This window comes from Aulonocara stuartgranti (assembly GCF_965226115.1).
Source record: "Aulonocara stuartgranti genome assembly, chromosome: 22".
Taxonomy (NCBI): Eukaryota; Metazoa; Chordata; class Actinopteri; order Cichliformes; family Cichlidae; genus Aulonocara; species Aulonocara stuartgranti.
In genome coordinates, this window is record NC_138957.1 from 34,879,572 (window position 1) to 34,902,587 (window position 23,016).

General features: G+C 42.1%; 2 long non-coding RNA genes across 3 annotated transcripts; one reads left to right on the forward strand and one right to left on the reverse strand.

The window, feature by feature from the left end:
- Positions 1-1,162: 1,162 nt before the first annotated feature.
- On the reverse strand, positions 1,163-1,899 carry LOC309698193. Its single transcript, XR_014274024.1, has 2 exons — positions 1,795-1,899; positions 1,163-1,411 (listed from the first exon to the last, which is right to left on the reverse strand). It is a non-coding gene; the product is annotated as an uncharacterized lncRNA (long non-coding RNA).
- A 9,225-nt stretch (positions 1,900-11,124) lies between these two features.
- LOC309699561 lies at positions 11,125-13,732 on the forward strand. 2 transcript variants are annotated; one of them, XR_014274382.1, is made up of 3 exons: positions 11,125-11,161; positions 12,461-12,634; positions 13,245-13,732. It is a non-coding gene; the product is annotated as an uncharacterized lncRNA (long non-coding RNA). The 2 variants fall into 2 exon arrangements; XR_014274383.1 differs by lacking the exon at positions 11,125-11,161 and having other exon boundaries at positions 12,061-12,634.
- The last annotated feature ends 9,284 nt before the right edge of the window (positions 13,733-23,016 follow it).

Sequence of the window (23,016 nt, forward strand, 5' to 3'; positions counted from 1 at the left end):
CACTTTTTCAACCGCATCGCTTAACACCGCGGTTTTACATGTGCCCTTTTTTGGGGGGAAATTGCTGTCCATACAGACAATATTGATTTGTAAATGATTAACTAACAATCTTGTTCTTGTGCTTAAAGTGCTTTGGCACTCTTTGGCCATAAGAATGCAGAGATGGCACCGGGTGTTATGGCACGCCGTCTTTCTCTCGGTTCTGCAATGTTTGTGTATTATGTTCTTAGTGGTGTCCCTGCTAGCTTGGAAAACCCACTCCCTGTTGGTGTATGAGCGACAGACGCTTTTTAACATCCGTGACTCACTGCTGATGCTCCACAGTGTTAGCGAGCGATCTGGAGGAATCCCGCCACCGTGCCGGAGGAGCAGCTTTGCCGCGATCGCTGCTCTGCGCTTCCACAGGCCCCGCTGGTTTAGAAACTTATTCCCGTTAACGACAAGGAAGCAAGATGAACAGCAATTTTACTTGCTAGCAAGGGAGGCTGGTTGGAACCAGGCTCTTGGAGCTAAACGCTCCTCACCTGTCTGCTAGCGAGCATCAAGTAAACAGCCTTCCTTGCAGCTTTTTATTCTGAGAACACAAACACCACTCGTTGTAAAACCCCCCTATGGTCACAAAGGGTTGAAACACTGCGCATGTGTGTCTGTGTGTCTGTGTGTGTGTGTGTGTGTGTGTGTGCGAGTATGTGTGTTTGTGTGTATGTGAGTGTGTATGTTTGTTTGGTGGTGTGTTTGTGTGACCTCCTGCTTATCAAAAGGGTCATAAAAGCAGGAAGCTTACTAACCAAGAAAACAGAACCCTCACATAGGATGTCCCTATAATGAAACACTACACAGCAAATCCAGCATGTCCAAATTAACACTGTCGGATTTGATTTCAACACTATTAAAGTGTCTATATGGGTCCACACCAGAGTGTGTTAATTTAACTCTTTTTGGAGAGTTGGTACGTTAACTCTTATTTAGTGTTAAACACCAAATCTGTCTGGAGTTGATAATTTAACACTTAGTGTTAAGAGTTTATATATTAACTCTCAAAGAGTATTTTAGTTTAACTACGTAAGAGTTATCTTCTACTTCATTCTAAAAAGCGGGAATTTTACTGTTCTGAACTTCTAGAAATTTCTTTTGGAAATAAACATTTACTAAAAAGATGCAATGGTTTTTGAAAAACATTTATTCTGAACTGTGCACCACAATTTCAAAACATTTTCTGAAAGATGTAACAGTATACATGTTCTCACTTTCATTAGAATTGTGTTTATCAAAAGGTCTGACATGGTAAATGCAAATAACAGCATTCTCATCACTTATTTCTTCAATACAATATGCATGTCCTTCATTCATCCCTTTGTGGAACTTCAACACACTTCTGCTCTCCCCCATATTCCATCTTCACAAGCATATCCTGTGTGGAGATTGAATAAAAATTAGTTGACACTAATGCTAACGTAGAATCCAGTCAGGACGTCTGCTACTGCTGTTTGCTCGTTTTTTGTTTTTTTTTTATGGGCGATTGTTTTCAGGCTTCATGTAGCACCATTATACCAACATTTCACATTCTAGACATTGTTTTAGGTGTATTTGACCAAAAGTTTGACTGAAAATTCACATGCAAGCTTTTTTTCAAGGCTGTGGTATTTATACCTTTCAGCTAGCTAAAACAGAATGTTATGCTATCACCGAGCAACATGGCTAATGCCTTTCACACAGCTTCGTCTCAACTCCAAAGAGCCACAGAAGTAAAAGCTCATGATAATAATTGAAACAATCTTTGAAAAAATGACTTACCAAGCATGGCAAACAACTCAAATATGTAGAGCAAAATGTTCCGAAACGGCTTCACTTCAGCTTCGATTGGAGCCGTGCTGGGGGCGGAGTCTGTGAATTTACTCTGTTGGTGTCATAGCTCCTGTAGGAGTTCAGAGTTAAGAGGTCAAGAGTTAATGTTTCCATTGTAACACCTCCAGATTTGACAGAGAAACACTCATTTTTAACACTTGATTTTAACTACTATCATTTTACACCTCAGAGTTACATTAAAAGAATGTGACTCTGCTTAGAGTAAAATTAACTCTACTTTTGCAAGAAGACTATTAACACCAAAACATTTAACACTTTTGAATTTGCTGTGTACAGCCTCCCCCACCAACAAACAGGCTGGAGAGGTGGTCAGAGACAAAGGAATGTCTTTGACCATGCTGCTTGAACTAAGTCTTACATATTTAAGTAACACAATGACAACATTTAACAATTTGACTCCAACAGTCCCCCCTTTTTGTCAACTTTGTACTTAAATTTCCACTTATGCACCCTTGTGTTTGACAGTTCAGTATAGGCTTCATTCACACACAGCTCCTCACATCATTCACTTCCTACTGCTGCAAAAGTTCACAGTTAATACATGTACGAAACGTGCTTAGCAATTATCCTACTTCTCATTCATCTCACACACAGGAAACTACATCCTGCAAGGAAACAAATGAATGTCAACAGTCAAAAACAAGAATCAACGTTCTCAAAAGAATATGCACTACAATCCAAATGTATGCAGACATAGGCATTCAAACACATCCGTTGGTTTTTGGTTTGTCCATGTGGCTTCCAGCTATCTTCAAAGCTGTAGCCTGGTCAACACTCCTCTTTATGACCCCTTTCAAACCCCCAAATCTTCTCACTGTAGACACCCTGTGGGGTGATCGAGTCACCTGGTGAATCATCTGCATTTACAACTCCTCTCCTTTCCTGTTGTCACTGCAGAAAAAGTTTTTTAAAGGAAATTGGATCAAGTTGTTTATGATCTTCTCCCCCCTTTTTGAGTCATGTCCACCCATGGCTCAAAAGTCCAACCAACTTATATAAGTGTACATGATGTAAATGTAAACAAAAGAAAGCCCCTTTGACTGTCTGGCTTTTTCTTCATAATGATAGCCATATTAGGACACATAAAGGCAATGGTTATATATCTATATATTTTAGCACAAATGACAATATAAAAAATATCAATCCTAACAATGTCCATGTGTCAAAGTAACTGAGAATAAAAAACAGAAACATGAAGGAGATATTCCTGCCCTGGCTTTTTATAGCAGATAATCTTAAAACTATTTTGCAATTTTGCATAATTTTAAAAAGTTTACATTTCTTCAGTATTGAACAGCAGAAAATAGGCTTTCTTGTCCGAGGTCATTGAAGTAAAAGAAAAAAAGAAAAAAACACAGAGGCTGACAGCGCTGCAAACAACGGTAGACTGGTGGGTAATAAGCGAAGGAATAATGCAGAAAATAGAGATTTGAGACGGGAAACTGTTCTTGAATACAGAGAGAGAGAGAGCTGTGCATGAAGTGTGATTTTTATCTTGGTGGAAACAAAACAGTAAAGTAAGAGGGAATTCATGACGATGTTTATCAGATGTGAATAGTTTGTTGCTTCTTTTGCTGCTGGTTCAGTCAATTTTGCTTGGAGAGAGACAAAACCTGCAGCTCAGAATCAGCACAAAAAAGACGTAAACAGCGCGGACCCGACGCATCAGAATCAGTGAGCTGTCGGCTTTCAGCCCGATGGCGTGTCCGTCTACGTGCCGTCGTGTGAGAAAGCAGAGAAAGCTGATTCTGATGCGTCAGGTCCGCGCTGTGTGTTTACGCTGTGTGTCTTTATGTGGAATCCGTTTACCTGCTCTCATTTACTGTTTGGTGGTTGATAAAATACTTTTGTGATCTTTAACCTGAGATTCCGGCGTTTCTGGGAGAATATATTTATGTTTAAAACTCGATTTAGGATTTAATGAATCAATGTCGCTTTATTCAAGCTACTCACCTCTCTCTATCTGCCTGTACTTTCAAACGTACAGACGGACTACATGAATATCTGAACTACGACCAATCAGAGAGGTCCCACCCCTGATTATCTCTGATTGGTTTAGACCACGATAGGAGCATAATGTGTGTCGGTTGTTGACCACAGGGAGAGTTTCAGAGTTGCAGAGAGTATTTTATTTATTTATTTTACTCGAATAGTTGGTCGTACCGCTGCGACCTGAGATTATTTTTAATCGCACTTGCGACCAAATTGGTTGCACTCTACAGCCCTGCATTACATTCAATGTTTCTAACTTAGCTTTGCTCCAGTGGTAATTAGAGTGAAAGGACTTGAAAATCAAAGTTTTACTCGTCTCTGTAAAACAAATTATTCATACCACCTTTACTTAACAGGAGCTTTACTGTGATAGTTTTAATACATTCTTCTATATTTAGTATGGTTTTAATATTTTCGTATTTTAAATTACGCAGGATATATGATAAAACAATAATTTACTTGCAAAGAGTTTTAATTTCTACACAAATACTTTCATTATGTGGAAAAAAAGTATTTGAGATGGAATTGTTTTATTTGATCTGAGAACAAAAAGAAATTGTTCATTGTTAATATATTTAGATCATATAAACAATATACAGGTACATTTAGCAAAGAAAGTAAGAGAGAAAAATACTACAGACGGGCATCTGAGGGTGAGGGGAGCGTGCCAAGCTCCAATCGACAGCACAGAGGGAGTTCAATGATGGCATCATGATTCTGTGAGCAGCACATAAACCAGAAGCTAGGGTGGTGATGGGGAATGACCGACGGCAATTTCCTATGAACATCACCTAATGCTGTGTCACTGTGCTAAGCATACTTTGACAATCTGAAGAGGGTCTTCCTTTGTGTCATTGTTGTTGTCATTTGCATCATGACCACTTCTACAAGACTGCTAAAGTGATTCAACAGGTGGGATCATAACAGCAGTAAAACAACTGGATCCAATACCCTATCCGAGATATAAAAGGACAATAGAGGAGTCATAAGTATTCCCCCCACAGGAAGAATGCCTGAAGTGAGGCGATGAGGGTTGATAGAGGCCATAAAAAAGGGCTCTATCATGTAATAGGCTAAATGGTTGTTGCCATAAACATCCTGACTGGTCGTACACTTGATGCTCACAGTTCCTCCCACAGCAGAGCTCACTGCTCCAGGCTGAGTCACTGGGACCTGAGGTTTAGACTCTGAGGACACAGAGACAAAAACATAAAGCAGCTTCATGGTTTTGTGGGCTTCATTTCAGAGGGACAGATGTTGATAGAGGAGAGGAGTTTGATTCTCTGGACTTTACCTGTGAAGCAGCAGCAGAGGAGAGTCCAGATGAGGACGCAGATCAAAGTCATGTTTTTGATGAGGAGGATTTCTGTGGCTTCTGTTGTGATGAAGGACAGCTGTCAGTCATCCAGTGTTCAACTCTCAGGACTATAAACTCTCCCAGAGCACTGGAGCATGGTGCTGCTGATGCAAAGTGCCTCTCTATGGAAATCATCTGACTGACAGAAACATGCAAGTTAGAATAGAAAGCCTTTTTTTGTCACTATAAAGTTGTACAAAGAGATACAGAGAAAATGAGACAAAGACACAAATCTGCAGGGGGAGAAGTGCCAGAAACACATTATATTAGATTAATATTTCAAACATGACAAAATGCTAATCTTACAGCAGCTGCTGTGTTTGTTGCATCATATTGCTGTAATTGTTTATATGCTTTATATATTCTGAGCTAAGTTGATCTATAGTGTTACATCATATTCTATAAGGATGTTATGTGTTTGTAGACTTTCTGCCCAGTTTGACCCATTTAGCAGAAGTCAGCCTGTTTAAGGCTCTGATATCTATTCTGTATGACTTAAAGCAGTTATGACATGGTCTGATTTTCTCACCCAATAAAGGAATATTTCATATATCAGTCTACTCTTCATTTTATCAGACACAGTTTTCACAGCTCGTACATTTTCCTTTTCACACATGTATGTAAGCATTGAGCCAAATGTAATAATGCCAACATATTAAACGAACAATATTTGTCTCTTATGTATAATACATCTGTATATACACTTTTGAGTGAAGATTTAAGGTGATAGAAAATATAAACTGCAACTTGAATCTTTCAAGTTCAAGCTCACTGCTGTAATATATGTATATATATACACACACACACACACACATATATATATATATATTTCCAGTCCTCAGATACTCAACTAATCAAAGTGATGTCATGACAAAAATGAATGACCAACAAGACATTTTTTCTCCTTCATTTCTGTCACACAAAGCTGTATGAAATGTTTCTCGCGGTTAGCATCATGGTTGCTAGGCAACCTGAACAGCGCGACGCAGGCTAGACCGTCCCATTTCACAAGCCTCTCACTTCCGCACTTCTCGTACTCATAGTACGCACCGTACGCAGTACACGTAGTGCGCGTACTTCAAGCTTGCAGACCCTGAATTGGGACACAGCCACGGGCTTTACACAGAGACCTGACTGAACTGGAACAGAGGGAGCATGGGAACCAAACCTAGGAACTAGAAATCATAGCAAAAGACATAACCAGAATAACCTAAAGCATAAGATAATAATAATTAACACAAAACACTGGGTCACATGACCCAGGACCATGACACTTATAGCACTAGAATTAAATAATAAGGAAAGGATTCTGGATCAGCATCATGATGAAAACTTGTAGCCGTAGTATATACAATATTCTGGAGAAGGTATAAAATGTCACCGTATGTGTGTGTGTGTGTGTGTGTTTTATGTGTATGGATTTTTTAAATTATTACTCATCATATATTACTGTCTATTAAAGTCCTGTAGTAATTTGTCCATCAGCCTTTGGAAGGTGGCCGGTGCCCCATGTAGGCCAAATGGCATCACCGCGAACTGGAACAGGCCGGCAGGTGTCCTGAAGGCGGTGTACGGTCGAGAAGACTCCTCCAGTGGCACTTGCCAGTAACCTTTGCAAAGATCCAAGGTGGTGATGTACCTGGCCGCTCCGATCTTCTCCAGCAAATCCTCGGTTCGAGGCATGGGGTAGGCATCAAACTCTGAAATGGAATTAAGCTTCCGGAAATCAATGCAGATGAGTAGGGAGCCATCTTTGAAGATGATGACCACCGGGCTGCACCACTCTGAGCAGGACGGCTCTATCACCCCAAGCTCCAGCATCTTCTCCACCTCCTGTCGCAGTTCATCCACTAGGTGTTGTGGAACCCGGTATGGACGTTGGCGGATGGGATGTCCATCCTTTAGGCGTATGACATGTTCGACAAGGGTGGTCCTGCCGGGGTTAACTGAACACAGAGATGGAGTCTCCCAAAGGACTTGGAATAGCTCAGCAGCCTGCTGTGGGGTAAGATGAGTCAGCACCGGAGACATCGTATCGGCTCCCTGCTCGGGTTCTGTCTTCCCTTCTCTTGGCATTTCTCTTGCCATCAGAGCTTTCGCAGGGGCCTGGTGGGCACGCTCTTCCCATTCTTTCAGGAGATTCACATGGTAAGTCTGCTTCGGTTTCCTCTTTTCAGGATGATGAATCTCATAGGTCACTGGCCCCATTCTGCGAAGAACTGTGTATGGCCCTTGCCATTTCGCCAGAAGTTTACTGTTGGCTGACGGGAGAAGTAACAACACCTTTTGACCAGGTTGAAATTCACGTTGCCGGGCCTGTTGGTCATACCAGGTCTTCTGGCTTCGTTGAGCGTCTCGCAGGTTGACCTCGGCCTCTTCATGGTATCTCCCCAACCGATCTCTCATTTCCAGCACAAATTGCACCACTCCTTTATCATTTGGAGCAGAAGCAGGAGACTCCCAACCCTTCCGGAGGAGATCCAATGGCCCCTGCACATCCCAACCATAGAGTAGCTCGAATGGTGAGAAACCAGTGGAAGCCTGGGGAACTTCTCTGTACACAAACAGCAGGAAGGGTAGCCACTGGTCCCAGTCTTTCCCAGTGTCTGACACAAACTTCTGCAGCATCCTCTTCAGAGTTTGGTTGAACCTCTCCACTAACCCATCTGTCTGTGTATGGTAGGGTGACGTCCTGATGGCAGAGATGCCTAGCTGGTTGTGGAAGAGCTGCATCAACCTAGAGGTAAAGTTAGTCCCTTGGTCGGTCAAAATCTCATCTGGTATCCCCACCCGGGAGAACAGCTGTACCAGTGCACGCAGAACATTGGGTGCCATGAGCGCACGCAGGGGGAACGCTTCTGGGAAACGAGTCGCATAATCACACACCACCAAAATGTACTGATGACCCCGACTACTTTTTACCAGAGGACCCACAATGTCCATAGCTATCCTACGGAAGGGGGTGGAGATGACCGGAAGTGGCTGTGGCAGGGCCCTGTCTGACTTGCGAGCTGGACAAGTTTTCTGGCAGGTAGGGCATGTACGGCAATATTTTTGTATGTCTGTGTACATTGATGGCCAAAAGAAACGTGAGCTAACTCACATATAGGTTTTTTGGCGACGCAGATGACCTGCCCAGGGGAGGGTATGTGCTAATTGCATAATGAGGGGTCTACAACTAGAAGGTATCACAAGCCGTTGGTGGTCACCGTCAACTGCATACAACACATTTTTGTTAACAATGAACTTCTCTTTCCCTCCCCATTTCCCAGTTCCCCCTTCAGTCACATTAGCAAAGAAAACTTTCAACGTTTCATCCTCCCTTTGCAACAAAGTGATATTTTCTGGTACATCCCATTTCATGCTCTTAGTGTCCGGCCCCTTTGACCATAGCTGCTTCTCAATGCGGCGTTGGCGGCGGGATTTTCTTGGCCCATTAGTGCCACCCTCGCACAGACTACTGTCAAAGTCTGGCAAGGGTTGGCATCCAGCCTTCATTTGGGCTCTAGTGACCACTGGGCCAGACACGTTTAATTTAGCATTCCCCTTATCCCCCACATCAGTCTCTGTCCACTGTTCTTCTTTTTCTTGCAGCAAGTCCATGAGTACAGGCAAGTCCATCCCCAGAATAACCTCTACAGGCAAGTTCTGTACCACCCCAACTGACAACAGGTATGGCTGTTCATTACTAGTCACTGTTACCTCCACTTTTGGGTATGGATGTTTATCGCCATGCACACATAAAACTTCTTCCTGTCTGCTATAGTCCACACTGTTCACTGGTACCAAACTATGCTTAATTAAAGACATAAAACTACCAGTGTCCAGCAAAGCAGTAGCCTGCAGACCATTGACCTTTACTTTTTTATAGCGTTGCACATCCACTGGCTGGACCCTTGTGGGCTCCATCTCCAGCCGGGGTGCATAGCAGGCACCAGTGACTTTAGCCTTCCGGATAGGGCATACCGAGGCTTTATGACCTGGCTGCTGGCAATAATAACAAAGAAAGTCCTTACCCGCTCCTCGTAAGTTTGATGCCTTGGGGTTTTCTGGTGGCTCTGGGTTGCTCTCCCTTTTCAGAAGACCCGATGATGGGAGTGGTGGTCGCTGTGGCATCCCAGATGAGCGTGCAGGTGGTGCTCCTTTACGCGCATTGAAGTACTGTGACACCAGCTTAGCAGCGGTCAGTCCATCTGCTGGCTCATGCTCCCTCACCCAGGTCCTCACCTCCCCTGGAAGTACCTGGATTAACTGCTCCAAGATGATAGCTTCTCCCATCTCTTCTTTAGTATGCTGCTCTGGTCGGATCCAGCGCCGATAGAGGCCCTTCAGGCGATAATAGGTCTCAGTGGGGCTCTCACCAGGTGGAACTGTATTGGACCGGAACCTCTGCCGATACGTCTCAGGGGAAATGTCAAATTTGGTTAGCAACGCCGCTTTTAAATCTTCATAACGATGGGCTCTTTCTTCATCCATTGCAGTGTAGGCCTCCAACGCCTTCCCCAATAGCAGTGGAACCAGACGACAGGCCCATTCACTCTCTGGCCATCTCCAGGTTTTGGCAACTCGCTCAAAACGCAACAAATAGTTCTCAATGTCTTCCCCCATCTGATAGGGTGGAATTTTTGGCACAACAGATCGCATCCACTCTGAGACTGACTGGTCGAGGCTGTTGGTCACTGCTTGTGACTGACGAGAGGGAACCTCCTCTGGGGGATCCCGGTATCCTCTTTGACGTGCAGGTGTAGGCAGTACCATTCTGGGGCTGCTTGCTGTTGTGGTGCTTGGCGTGGCCGTTGCTGCTGTGGTGCTTGCTCCGGCTGGTGCTTGGGCTGGACTTTGCTGACCAGCAAAATCTGAATGCAGCTGAGCGTTGGGAGGGGAAACAGTCCTCAGCCCCCTGAGTTCTGCCAAAAAAACCTCCTCTCTCCTTTGCTGTCCCGCCAGGAAGTCCCTCATCATCGCAATCAGCTCTCCATTTGGGTCACGTGCTGAGGTCGAAGCTGTAGGCAATTCTGGAAAAATCCTGCCGGAAACCTCCTCCTCCTCCTCTGCTGAAGAAGACAACGCCGGCACTGTGTCCCATGCCAGCTCCTCTGCTGTCTTCTCCACTGGAAGCTCATGCTGCTGGGACCGCAGCCCTGTGCGCTTAACTGGGAGGCGCGTTTTCCTCTTCCCACTAGCAATCCCACTTCTGACACCATATGTCGCGGGGTCCTCTCCTAAACTTCTCCCGAACAAATGCAGGCGTAGTCAGGAAGCATTCAGTGTGGATAATTTATTCTGCCGGCCTCCCAGGTGCACAAAAGATTATTTACAAAGAAAATAGGAAACTAACTTAAGTCAACACAAAACAAACATCTATATACAAAACACAGTCTGCATGTTACCCTCTCTGTAACATCTCACTGAAAGAACCCAGGTAGGCCCTGACAGCCTTCTTTTATACCCCATGGCCCCTCCCACTAGGCATAATAGTCATCTCTTTATTATTTCTTTTACCAAACAATCTTTCCCCCTCAGCTTATTTCCAGCTGTATTCCTACAATACATATATGTATATACAGACATTTATGGCCAATTCCAGGCAGCCTACAGTGTTTCACAACAACAAAAAAACAAACAAAAAAAATAATGCAGTTCACGTGACCTTTCAAGCGTGCGCAAACCCACTATTTGAACCCGAGAACACCATACCATCGGCTTGCATAACCCCCGTACAATCGGCGATCACAGCGAGTCTCCGCGACCGGCTTTATTAAAGGTAAGTGGGAAAATATGTTGGCCACCTTCTGCGCTGCTCAAAATATACCTCTCACCCCTTTTTGTTTATCTGCCCGGTCGACGAAAAGACGCGCAGTAATTGTAGAAACTAATGGTGGTGGTGCGTGTATGCGCCCAGATCAGCTGTCTGCGGCCCGGGACGGTGTAACTCCGTCACAACAGGTAACAATAACGCCTGTACCAGTTGTTGTATAGCAGAGGTGCTCAAGTATAAAAACAATAATAAACACAATGCTTTGGTTCTATAACATTTTTCTATCATTACTTTATTTTGGATTAGGTGCATGAGCTTTTAAGTATGGATAATTAAATAATAGATTAATGAAACACCAGAGTGTGCCCTGTTCTGAGATGTACAGCAAGTGGAGAGTGACAGATGAGATGAGGAGATGGAAGAGTGACTCACAGGCAGAGCCGAGTTTATTTCCCACAGTTTTGTTGTTTAATGCTTCCGAGCACTTTCACCAATCTTTGCATTTTATTATCATCTCATAACACTTCTTTAATCAGCTACCATCTCTGCTGTGGACTTTTTACTGTCTACAGTCTCAAAGCAACACAGACCTCCATCACTATCTGCAGCAGGAGCAGCAGCAACCCCTCAACAGCAACAGTGTTTTTGTTATTCAGCCTGGTTCCATGTGCCCCTTTTGAACTTTGAGCACCCGTCCCTTCCAGCATCTCTGCACGGCCCTGCTCAGAATCATTCATCTGTTTTAGGTTGACATTTTATATGTTTTGTAGAATAACAGGACAAACTGTGAGACTGGAAAGACCTGAGTTTCATGCTCTGTTTTGTGACGTAGTGTGCGATGCTCAGCAGTATTATCATTTTAACTGGTTCTGTGCGCGATCTGAAGACACTAAGTGTTTGTGAGAGAACATAAAACTGTTTTGATGCATTTGTGAGGTTTTACCTGATGAGTTTTAAGTTTTGTGATTGTAGCTTGAAAATTAATTTTAATGTTTAGAGTTATGATAAAGAAGGTGGAAGCATTAAAGTGATGTATCTTAACAGTTGTAAAATGTAAATGACCAAATTGGATTATTGGAATATAGTTTTATTGTGTTTCGTTGTTTTTATGTAAAAATTATAATATTAATATGTTATGAAATTATGATTTAAAGAATTCATATTGTTGAGTTTGTTTGTCTCAGAGTCAGAGAGCCGTGTCTCTCTACAGTCAGAGGTTTTTGTACGGCGCCTCAATGAGTTTGTATCACTGTGGTGGACTTTTGGTGGAGGAACCAGACTGCAAGTTGGAAGTAAGTCAAACTTAAACCTCATTTACTTTAGCAAATTTCTTTCTTTTGATTATCTTAACTTTTCTGTTCAATGCGCCTAAAAAAACCTCAGGAAAATAGTTTTTAGATAAATCTTCATGAAGAAACAAAGTTAGCTTCAGAATAAATGTTAAAATGAATATTAAACACAATATAAAACATCAGAGTGGACTTGAGGATATTTTACATATACATACATCTGGTTAAGTCTCGAGAGCTTTTAGTTTTAATCCAGTCTGACAGAGTCAGAGAGCCGTGTCTCTCTACAGTCAGAGGTTTTTGTACGGCGCCTCAATGAGTTTGTATCACTGTGGTGGACTTTTGGTGGAGGAACCAGACTGCAAGTTGGAAGTAAGTCAGACTTAGAGCTTTTTTTTTTTAATGTAATTTTCTTTTCTTTTCTTTAATTTCATTTAATATGAAAGGTTAGGAAACTTTTTGTGTAACTGATTACATATTTTATTCATAAATTTTGTCCTAAGAAACAAAGTCAGCTTTGGAAATGATTATTCAGACACTCAGGACAATTTCCAATGAAAAAAGTTAAACTGCACAGAGTGAAGATAAAGATCTCTGGTGTTCTTATTGTATCATATCATTTAAAACAATGTAAGCAATAAAAAAAACACATGAGGTAAGTAGTGGTATTGACTTTCTTATCCAGAACAAGCTGTTTATTATGAAGAACTGATGATGTTGAAGCTTAACATCTTTTAAAAGTGTTGACACATCTTTGTTTCGTTTTTTTGTTTTTTTTATTTCCAGTGTAGTTTGAACATATTTCAGCTCAAACTGTGTGATGATTCTCTCTGTGCTGATATGCATGAGAGGTTTCTTAAAGGGAAGTGAAACAATGTGTGAGTGAATGACTGGTGGAGCAGAAAAAACACCTGACAGAAACTTCTTAACGGAGAAATTCAAATTGTGGTTCTTGTCCTCTAAGCTGATTGGTGTTTCCTAGGTGATGCCCGCCCCGCCCTGAAGGTGCTGGGTCCCTCCAGTGAGGAGCTGAAACAGGGGAAGGCTACAGTCATGTGTGTGGCCAACAAGGGCTTCCCCTCAGACTGGAGTCTGTCCTGGAAGGTGGATGGCAGTGGCAGCATCAGCTGGGAGGAGAGCAGGAGCCCCGTGGTGCAGGAGAACGACGGCCTCTACAGCTGGAGCAGCACCCTGAGGCTCCCTGCAGACCACTGGATGAAGGTGGGCTCTGTGACCTGTGAGGCCACCCAGGGCTCCCACACTGTGGTCTCAGAGCCACTGAGGAGAGACCAGTGTCCCCAGTCCTGACCTGACTAACTGTGACTTTCATGCTGGTCTTACTTTCAGTCTGCACTCTGTAGCTTTAAAAAAAAAAATCTAATTTCTTCTCTCATTTTTCATTGCTTTGTTTAAAGTTTAAAGTTTGTTTAAAGTTTTAAAGAATAAAAAAATATCTATATTAAATAAGAATTGACTGTTTGTCTTACTTTTGTGGTGATGTCAATATTAAACTCTAAATAATGATTTCCAGGGTTCTAATTGGAAGCCAGTGTGCTATCTGTAGTCAATATGAGTCGGTAGAATTAAGTCACTTTCAATACATGAAGTAAAGCAAAGTTTATGTTAAAGAGTAAGTGCGAAGGGGAATTGAGAGACACTGCCATTACTAAGCAGGATATTAAAGACATTACATTTATGCAAATTCATTGCATGCTGTGTAATGAAATGTTTCAGCATGTTGCAGTTTGTTGTATAAAACACTGAGCAGGTGGAGCAGAAAAGCGCTGTATAAGAATGAGTCTATTCTCGTGATCAGTGTTGGGGTAGGTATTTTAGAAGTAATTTAATATACAGAGTTTTTTTGTTAAAAGTATTCAGTACGTTATTTTGGTGTTTTTTTTTCTGTAAAATCACCTGAAACACAACATGTCATAACTGTCATTGAACAATATGAACTTGAAGGCTACAGTCTCTCACACCAACATAAATCCCTATCCTAATGACGACACACATATTTTCTTTCTCTTGGCATTTAGGTATATGAATACCTGTCAAGGGTCCTTGACATACAGGTCTCCGACTCGGAGGAGAAAAATTAATGTCCTGTGTCTTAGGAGGGCAGGATTGCTTTGCTTTTTCTTTATACGATGCTTCGCAGTATTAGTTTTGCCTAACAACCTGTTTTTGACTCCTAAATTGATCGTGGCTCAAGAGTTGGGAGGTCGCCTTGTAATCGGAAGGTTGCCGGTTCGAGCCCCGGCTTGGACAGTCTCGGTCGTTGTGTCCTTGGGCAAGACACTTCACCCGTTGCCTACTGGTGGTGGTCAGAGGGCCCGCTGGTGCCAGTGTCCGGCAGCCTCGCCTCTGTCAGTGCGCCCCAGGGTGGCTGTGGCTACAATGTAGCTGCCATCACCAGTGTGTGAATGTGTGTGTGGATGGGTGGATGACTGGATATGTAAAGCACTTTGGGGTCCTTAGGGACTAGTAAAGCGCTATATAAATACAGGCCATTTACCATTTACCATTAATGCAACCGCTCTACATAACAGTCAGTGTAACTGATTATAAATCTTTTATTCATGAACCTACACATTACGGTTTATTTACTAGTTGTATGTATTTTAACAGAGCAAGAGGTGGACCACACGTTTGAAGAGCTGCTGGTCTTTATAACTGGGGCTGACTTACTTCCACCACTGGGGTCCTGCAACATAGACTTTTATGATCAGGAGTCAGGGATACACATCGATGTGCAGCTTATCCTTGTATCTTCCGAGACGTGTTGCATACGAGGATCAATTTAAAGATCTTATGAACACTGCATTAAAAGGATTCCTGGGATTTGGAAAGCTGTAGCTGCATTTACATGAACTGATGCTGGAAAGCTGTGGTTGAAACCTGTGGCCTTTTGGGAGGAAGTTGTGTTATTCTAAGTGTTCTGAAATGGGATTGCTCCTGGGCTTCTTCAAAATTGTACATTTTAAAAGTGTTTAGTATAAAAGTTGTTTGTTTTTACAAATGTGACTGTATATAGTTGTATTCATAGTCCCGTTGAGACAGGTGGGGTATGCATGCAACAAGCCATGCACCAAAAAGTGATGCTCAGAAAATGCTTCAAGTATTGGAAGGAAAATAACAATTCATCTACAAATGTTCTTTTGAAAGGTTGTTGTGCAGTCATGTTTAAGTATTCGGTTATAATATACTGCATAGTTTCTTGTTGCTGCGTTGTGTTTGTGTTGTTGTTTTAAATGTGCAATAGCTGCCTAACAAACTTTGAACTGAAAGACGCTGACTTTTGTAAAATAAAAGTATTGTAATGTCAGTTCTCATGGTGTCTCTTTACAAATTAAAGTTGAGGCTCACCTGTTACTGTCAAATACTGGTGTTGGGATCCACTGACGAGGGCTGTTCAGTACACAGGTATGTGCTTAAGTCGAGGTAAACAGTTCAATAAATTTACCTTCATCTGTTCTCAAACTGAGAGCTCAAGATTCCATCTCAACTCAATTTGTTCAACTGCTTTCAGGAACAAAGCAGTTTTAACTCCTAAGTTTAAAGTCAGAGTTGGTTAACTCTGAGATTGGCAGCTGACCTTTGACTATAACCTGTTTAAATATTAATAACTCAATTTGAGGAATGTGAACATGTGTCAGTGCTATTATTAGAACACATACTAATATACACAGAGGGTAACGAGGGAATACACCACAGAAGGCAGACACAGCTGAACCTCATCAGACATGACGAATACACTCACACAGAACGCAGAATCCAAATAAAACAGGGAACCAGAGAATAGCTCTGAGACACGGGTTGACAGAACATAAGGAACAGAGGGACGAAGAAATGCGACTGGAAAACAGAAAATAAATGAAACGAATCATATTAATAATCAAAAACATGAATAGGAAGTCGACAGGTCTTTGGACCATGGCAGTGTTGAACAGCAAAAAAGAGAAAATCTAAAAACCTGAGAAAGAAAAGATGGAAATTTGATCATTTGACTGATTTGGACTTAAAGTTTCTATTTGAAGTATTTGCTAAATTGTGCAGATAATTATGACTCACTGACTTTTGGTGAGTTCATTTAGTGTCAGATTTTTTTTCTTACAGAAATATGATTTTTGATAATGATCGATATTTAGAAATTGAGATTTATTTGAGCTGGTATGAAGCAGAAGTCAAAGGTCATAAATGATTTGTTAAAAATAAATGATATATTTCCAACTTTCTTTTCCTTTAGCAACAATGACATTTTCACTCTGTGTGTGTGTGTGTGTGTGTGTGTGTGTGTGTGTGTGTGTGTGTGTGTATCCTCAGTGAACTGTATCAGTCTCTGCAGTATCTTCCAGCTGCAGCAGTCACTTCAGTTTCTGTTCAGTCTGACTGAGGGAGGTTTTTGTACGACTGTTTTTCACTGTGTGAACACATCCTGATTGTTAGGATAGTGAAAACTCTGACAGTAATAAACTGCTGCATCTTCAGCCTGGACTCCACTGATGATCAGACTGAAGTCAGAGTTTGATCCACTGCCTGTAAAACGATCTGGAATCCCTGATATTCGCTCATATCCACGCTTAATGAGCAGTTTGGGAACGTCTCCATCACCCTGTTGGTACCAGGCTAAAATATGGTTGTTGCTATGAACATAAACATCCTGACTGGTCGTACACTTGATGCTCACAGTTCCTCCCACAGCAGAGCTCACTGCTCCAGGCTGAGTCACTGTGATCTGTCCTCTGGACTCTGAGGACACAGAGACAAAAACATAAAGCAGCTTCATGGTTTTGTGGGCTTCATTTCAGAGGGACAGATGTTGATAGAGGAGAGGAGTTTGATTCTCTGGACTTTACCTGTGAAGCAGCAGCAGAGGAGAGTCCAGATGAGGACGCAGATCAAAGTCATGTTTTTGATGAGGAGGATTTCTGTGGCTTCTGTTGTGATGAAGGACAGCTGTCAGTCATCCAGTGTTCAACTCTCAGGACTATAAACTCTCCCAGAGCACTGGAGCATGGTGCTGCTGATGCAAAGTGCCTCTATGGAAATCATCTGACTGACTTCAACAGGATTTCATCACAAGCAGTCATCACAATGTGAATTCACAGGTGTCATTTCGATCAGTCAACATGGTTTGAGAGTCATTTGTAAAATCATCTAAATGATATGATTCATATTTATTCAGAAAAGTATATTTTAACATCCCCTGGTCTAGTTTTGTTTTGGTTGCTGTGACTCTAAGTCAGCACAGACTTGGATCAGTCAAATAATGCTGTTTAGTAATGGATCAATCAAATTAACATTTTACTGAAATTCAAAGTAAGTTCTCTAAATTTGGTCCTGTATTGGAGCAGATAACATGTGGACGTCTGTGCCACAAGGATACTCCTTTTTTTACTTATTTTTTTCAGAGGCTCAAAAATAACTGAGCAATTGAGGACGAATGAGGACAGAATTCATAGTTTAAGGGAAAAAACTCTACCACAGCTTAATTTTGAGTACTTTACACGTCATATTCATTAGTCTAAAATACTCTCTAAGGGGGAAATGGACTGGTTTTTCTATAGTGCTTTTCTGCTCATTCACCCATAAAGAAATACAAGAACATTTTTGTATGCTTTTCCTACTGGAATGCTTTCTATACAACATTCAAACACATTTAGACTGAGATGGATGCATTGGATGGATGCTTCTGAGCTACAGTAGCCCCAGGTGGCTGTATCATAGTCTAAGTCTACTACCAAGAGATCAAGAGTCATCTTCATGAAAGGAAACTCTTACCAGTTACAAACTGCTGGTTACACTCAAGAACTGGAAGACTGGATTAGACTTTGCCAGAAAAACACAGAACAATCAGGAACAGTTCCAAGATGAAGTTTTATCAGCATAATTAGAAAAGAAAATGATGAAGAAGGAAAACTGATCTGAAGCATATCACATCATCTGTCAAAGATGTTGGAGCCAATGTTACTCATTGGAGTAGTTGGAAAGTCATTGGACAGCACTTCACAGTGCAAATAGATAATGACCCAAAGAACACTGACAACCCAAGACTTTCTCGGGTGAAGACATGGTCAAGTCACCTTTTTTTTGGTCTCCTATTATTAAATAGCCACAAGGCTCAAAATGTGGGTTTAGTGTAAGGGATACAGTTAATTTAAGATTTAAGCTAGGTGTTAGAGTTCAGGATTCATTTTTAAGGTTAGGGTAAGAGGCTGGGGAAAGCATTATGTCAACTAGATGTCCTCACTAAGGTATAAAAAGCATTTATTTGTGTGTGTGTGTGTGTGTGTGTGTGTGTGTGTGTGTGTGTGTGTGTGTGTGTGTGTGTGTGTGTGTGTGTGTGTGTCCTCAGTGAACTGTATCAGTCTCTGCAGTATCTTCCAGCTGCAGCAGTCACTTCAGTTTCTGTTCAGTCTGACTGAGGGAGGTTTTTGTACGATTGTTTTTCACTGTGTGCTCACCCACTGACTGTTAGGATAGTGCTGACTCTGACAGTAATAAACTGCTGCATCTTCAGCCTGGACTCCACTGATGGTCAGAGTGAAGTCAGAGTTTGATCCACTGCCTGTAAAACGAGCTGGAATCCCTGAATATCGAGTGCTAGCAAGGTAAATGAGCAGTTTAGGAACTCCTCCATCTTTCTGTTGGTACCAGGCTAAATAGTTGTTGTTATAAACATCCTGACTGGTCGTACACTTGATGCTCACAGTTGCTCCCACAGCAGAGCTCACTGCTCCAGGCTGAGTCACTGTGATCTGTCCTCTGGACTCTGAGGACACAGAGACAAAAACATAAAGCAGCTTCATGGTTTTGTGGGCTTCATTTCAGAGGGACAGATGTTGATAGAGGAGAGGAGTTTGATTCTCTGGACTTTACCTGTGAAGCAGCAGCAGAGGAGAGTCCAGATGAGGACGCAGATCAAAGTCATGTTTTTGATGAGGAGGATTTCTGTGGCTTCTGTTGTGATGAAGGACAGCTGTCAGTCATCCAGTGTTCAACTCTCAGGACTATAAACTCTCCCAGAGCACTGGAGCATGGTGCTGCTGATGCAAAGTGCCTCTCTATGGAAATATTCACAGTGACTCCAGCATGACTTCATAAGCAGTCATCACATTGTGAATTCACAGGTGTCATTTCAATCGGCCAACATGTTTCAAGAAAAATTTAAAATGGTATAATTATAATTTTTTGATCTGGGATGCACTTTCGAGGTCCAAGTATTTTTGTTTTTAGTCTGTTATTTATTCATTCGGGATCTCTAAGTGTTCTCCTTAACTACAAACTGCTGCAGCAGATTAAAAACAGAATTAAACATTCATTCAGCTACTGCTATAAAAGTCATGATGAATGATATCTTCGGGGCATTGAAACTTTTGGTGTGACTTTCTCCTGGACTGACTCCAACATGCTGTTGTCAGGGTTCCTGGGTCGTTGACCCAGCATTTTCAGTTTGTTTCATATCTGGTTTATTCTCTGTTTTCACTCCCTGTTCTTTGTGCCAGCCTTTCCCTGTGTGTTACTTCAATTATGTTCAGCTGTTCACTCACCAGTCTCCAATCAGTCATTATTCAGCCAGTGTATTTAAGTCCTCAGTTTCCACTCACTTACTGTCTTGTCATTGATGTTGTCACTGCTGTCTACGCTGCATGTTTGCCTTTCAGTTCAGTCCAGTCAGCCAGTCTTCTTCCCTGTTCTGCTCGTGCGTTCATCCTGCCATTGCAATAAACTCCCTTAATCCTCACCACGAGTCCTGTGTTTGGATCCCCTCTTCTTCACATCCACACAGCAACCCCTGACAGCTGTTTAGTAATAGATCAATCACATTAATATAATCAAGATCACAAAGTCGGTTGTCTAACTTTCTGATTGTATTTGAATTGAAAGGTGTGTAGGTTTTACCCACAAGGATTTTTTCGCCAGACACTCAAAAGTAATTGAACAACTGTCTACTACAACCCATTTCATGGAGATATAAGACTTGTTTCCTCATTATTCAAAGATAAGTTAAAAAGATGAAGTATTTTCAGTTCAAAGTTAGCATAAGGTTCAGGAAATCGTTAATCAGCTAATATACTAAACTTTAAAAACCACCCAAGACTTTCACAGGCAAAGAAATAGGATATTCTTCCATTTTTAAGTCACCTTCTTTCACCTCAACAGAGCATGCATTCCTGTTATTAAATACTAAACTGAATGAAGAGAGACCCACAAACAAGCAGAAACTGAATTTGGATTCAGTAAAGGCCTAGTGGAGAATTATGTAGTTGAGTTTGTTTGTTTCAGAGTCAGAGAGCCGTGTCTCTCTACAGTTTTGTCTCAAAATAGCTGATAACTATTCACTGATAGCTGCTAACATCTGCAAACAAATATAATTCTACTAAAGTTGTTCTATATAGTGTGTAACTGTTAATATAGAGGGTTATTAAATTTATTGCTAATGAAATTGTAACCCAGTGTTAAAAACAGGATTAAAAGCATAAATATTGATACTCTTTTGATTAAAATACTCATTACACAATGGGAATAAATATTGATAAAAAGCAATTAAATATAATAAATGCTGATAAAAAGCATGTAAACATAAGTTTAATCAATATGTGGATAAATGGTGTGGAGGCAGGACTGACCCTCCCCCAATCTGTGTGCGCTGCTCAGACACCTGTGTGTGCCTTCATGTACCAATCAGCTACGCTAGAGATACAGATGGAAGGAGAAAGAAGCTATCTGGATAGTAAAAGCCTTTTTGGTGAAAGTACTTGGAGAGTATTAGTGAATTCTGAAAGCCATGCAAGCACTGTGAAGCCCTGTATAGCATTTGCTGCTTCACATTGGGCCTGTCTCAATATGCGAACTTGTAAGGGTCTGAACAGAGTTTCATCATGTTATTGTTGCACTATTATGTTCCGCCACATGTTGTTATTACATGGGTTGATTAAGGTAAACATTAGGCTGACATCTGGGGCCAGAGCTGAAACTCTTCTGGGCCAGCACAGGACCACCATTGTATCTGCAGCTGGCCTTGTGCTGGCCCATGTGTGGGCCACGTCTGGCAAACCTGATCTGGGCCACCAAAGGGCCGTCATACTTTGCGGTATGTGGGCCATGTGTAAGCACATTGTGTGGGCCAGATCAGGGCCATAACAATTTTACTGTGTGGGTAATAGTTTATGTTACACTTCTTTTGCCCCGGATCACATTTTATTCACTACTGTTGTGTTTCTACCTCATTGTAAATAAAGTCATTGTCCACACCACAGCTCGGAGTCTGTTTTGGGTTCACTCCATGCTCTGGCGACAGCCCTGACACTTGATTAGATGTCATGGCTTTGTTCCACTGCGGTTATCAAAGGTCATGACTAAGATTCATCTTGGTATCTGTTACTGGCCCACGTTTGTTCTTTAGTTAATTATATATTTGCAAGTTGAAAACAACATGCATGAGATAGCAGTGGGACACATATTTGTGTTGAAGGGCTTTATTTTGTGTGTGTGTCCTCAGTGAACTGTATCAGTCTCTGCAGTATCTTCCAGCTGCAGCAGTCACTTCAGTTTCTGTTCAGTCTGACTGAGGGAGGTTTTTGTACGACTGTTTTTCACTGTGTGAACACATACTGGCTGTTAATGTAGTGCTGACTCTGACAGTAATAAACTGCTGCATCTTCAGCCTGGACTCCACTGATGGTCAGAGTGAAGTCAGAGTTTGATCCACTGCCTGTAAAACGAGCTGGAATCCCTGATGCTCAACTGCTAGCAGAGTGAATGAGCAGTTTAGGAACTCCTCCATCTTTCTGTTGGTACCAGTGTAAACGGTGATTGTTGTTCCAAACATAAACATCCTGACTGGTCCTACACTTGATGTTCACAGATCCTCCCACAGCAGAGCTCACTGCTCCAGGCTGAGTCACTGTGATCTGTCCTCTGGACTCTGAGGACACAGAGACAAAAACATAAAGCAGCTTCATGGTTTTGTGGGCTTCATTTCAGGGGGACAGATGTTGATAGAGGAGAGGAGTTTGATTCTCTGGACTTTACCTGTGAAGCAGCAGCAGAGGAGAGTCCAGCTGTCAGGACAGCTGTCAGTCATCCAGTGTTCAAGGTTCAAGGTTCAAGGTTCTTTATTATTTGTCACATGCATAGTTATACAAGTATAACACACAGTGAAATGTAAATATATATATATATATATATATATATATAGCGTAGTGGTTAAACTACACGCCTTTGGAACAGAGGATCGCAAGTTCGATTCCTGCCTGGGGCGTCTGTATCCAGTAAGGGTCCTAAGGCTAGACCCCCTATGCTAAGCAAGCCTACCGCAGACATGAGCGAGACAGATAAATATGAAGGCATGCCGGCTCGGACGTCGCCCGGATCAACAAGGTCCGCGTCAGGTGTTGAGGAACCAGGGCACCCTGACGAAAAGTGGGCTACTGGAACAAGAAGGCATCGGTGGGCAAGGGACGAAAACAGGGCGTTGTTGGAATGCTACTACGCAAGTAACCCCGGCGGAAGGGGCTACATGAATAGGATGAGGGACCTATGGATTCTTCGATACCCAACATCCACAATGACGGCGAAACAACTAGTAGCTCAGTGTTCCAACATTCGAAAGAAGGGACTGCTCTCACAGCTAGAGATTGACGAGGTACAACACAAATGCTACGGCAAGGAGGAGTCAGGACGCCAGGTCAGGGGGGAGATATCATCACCCCCACCCGAGATTGGGTACATAGCCCCAAGTGCGATAGGAG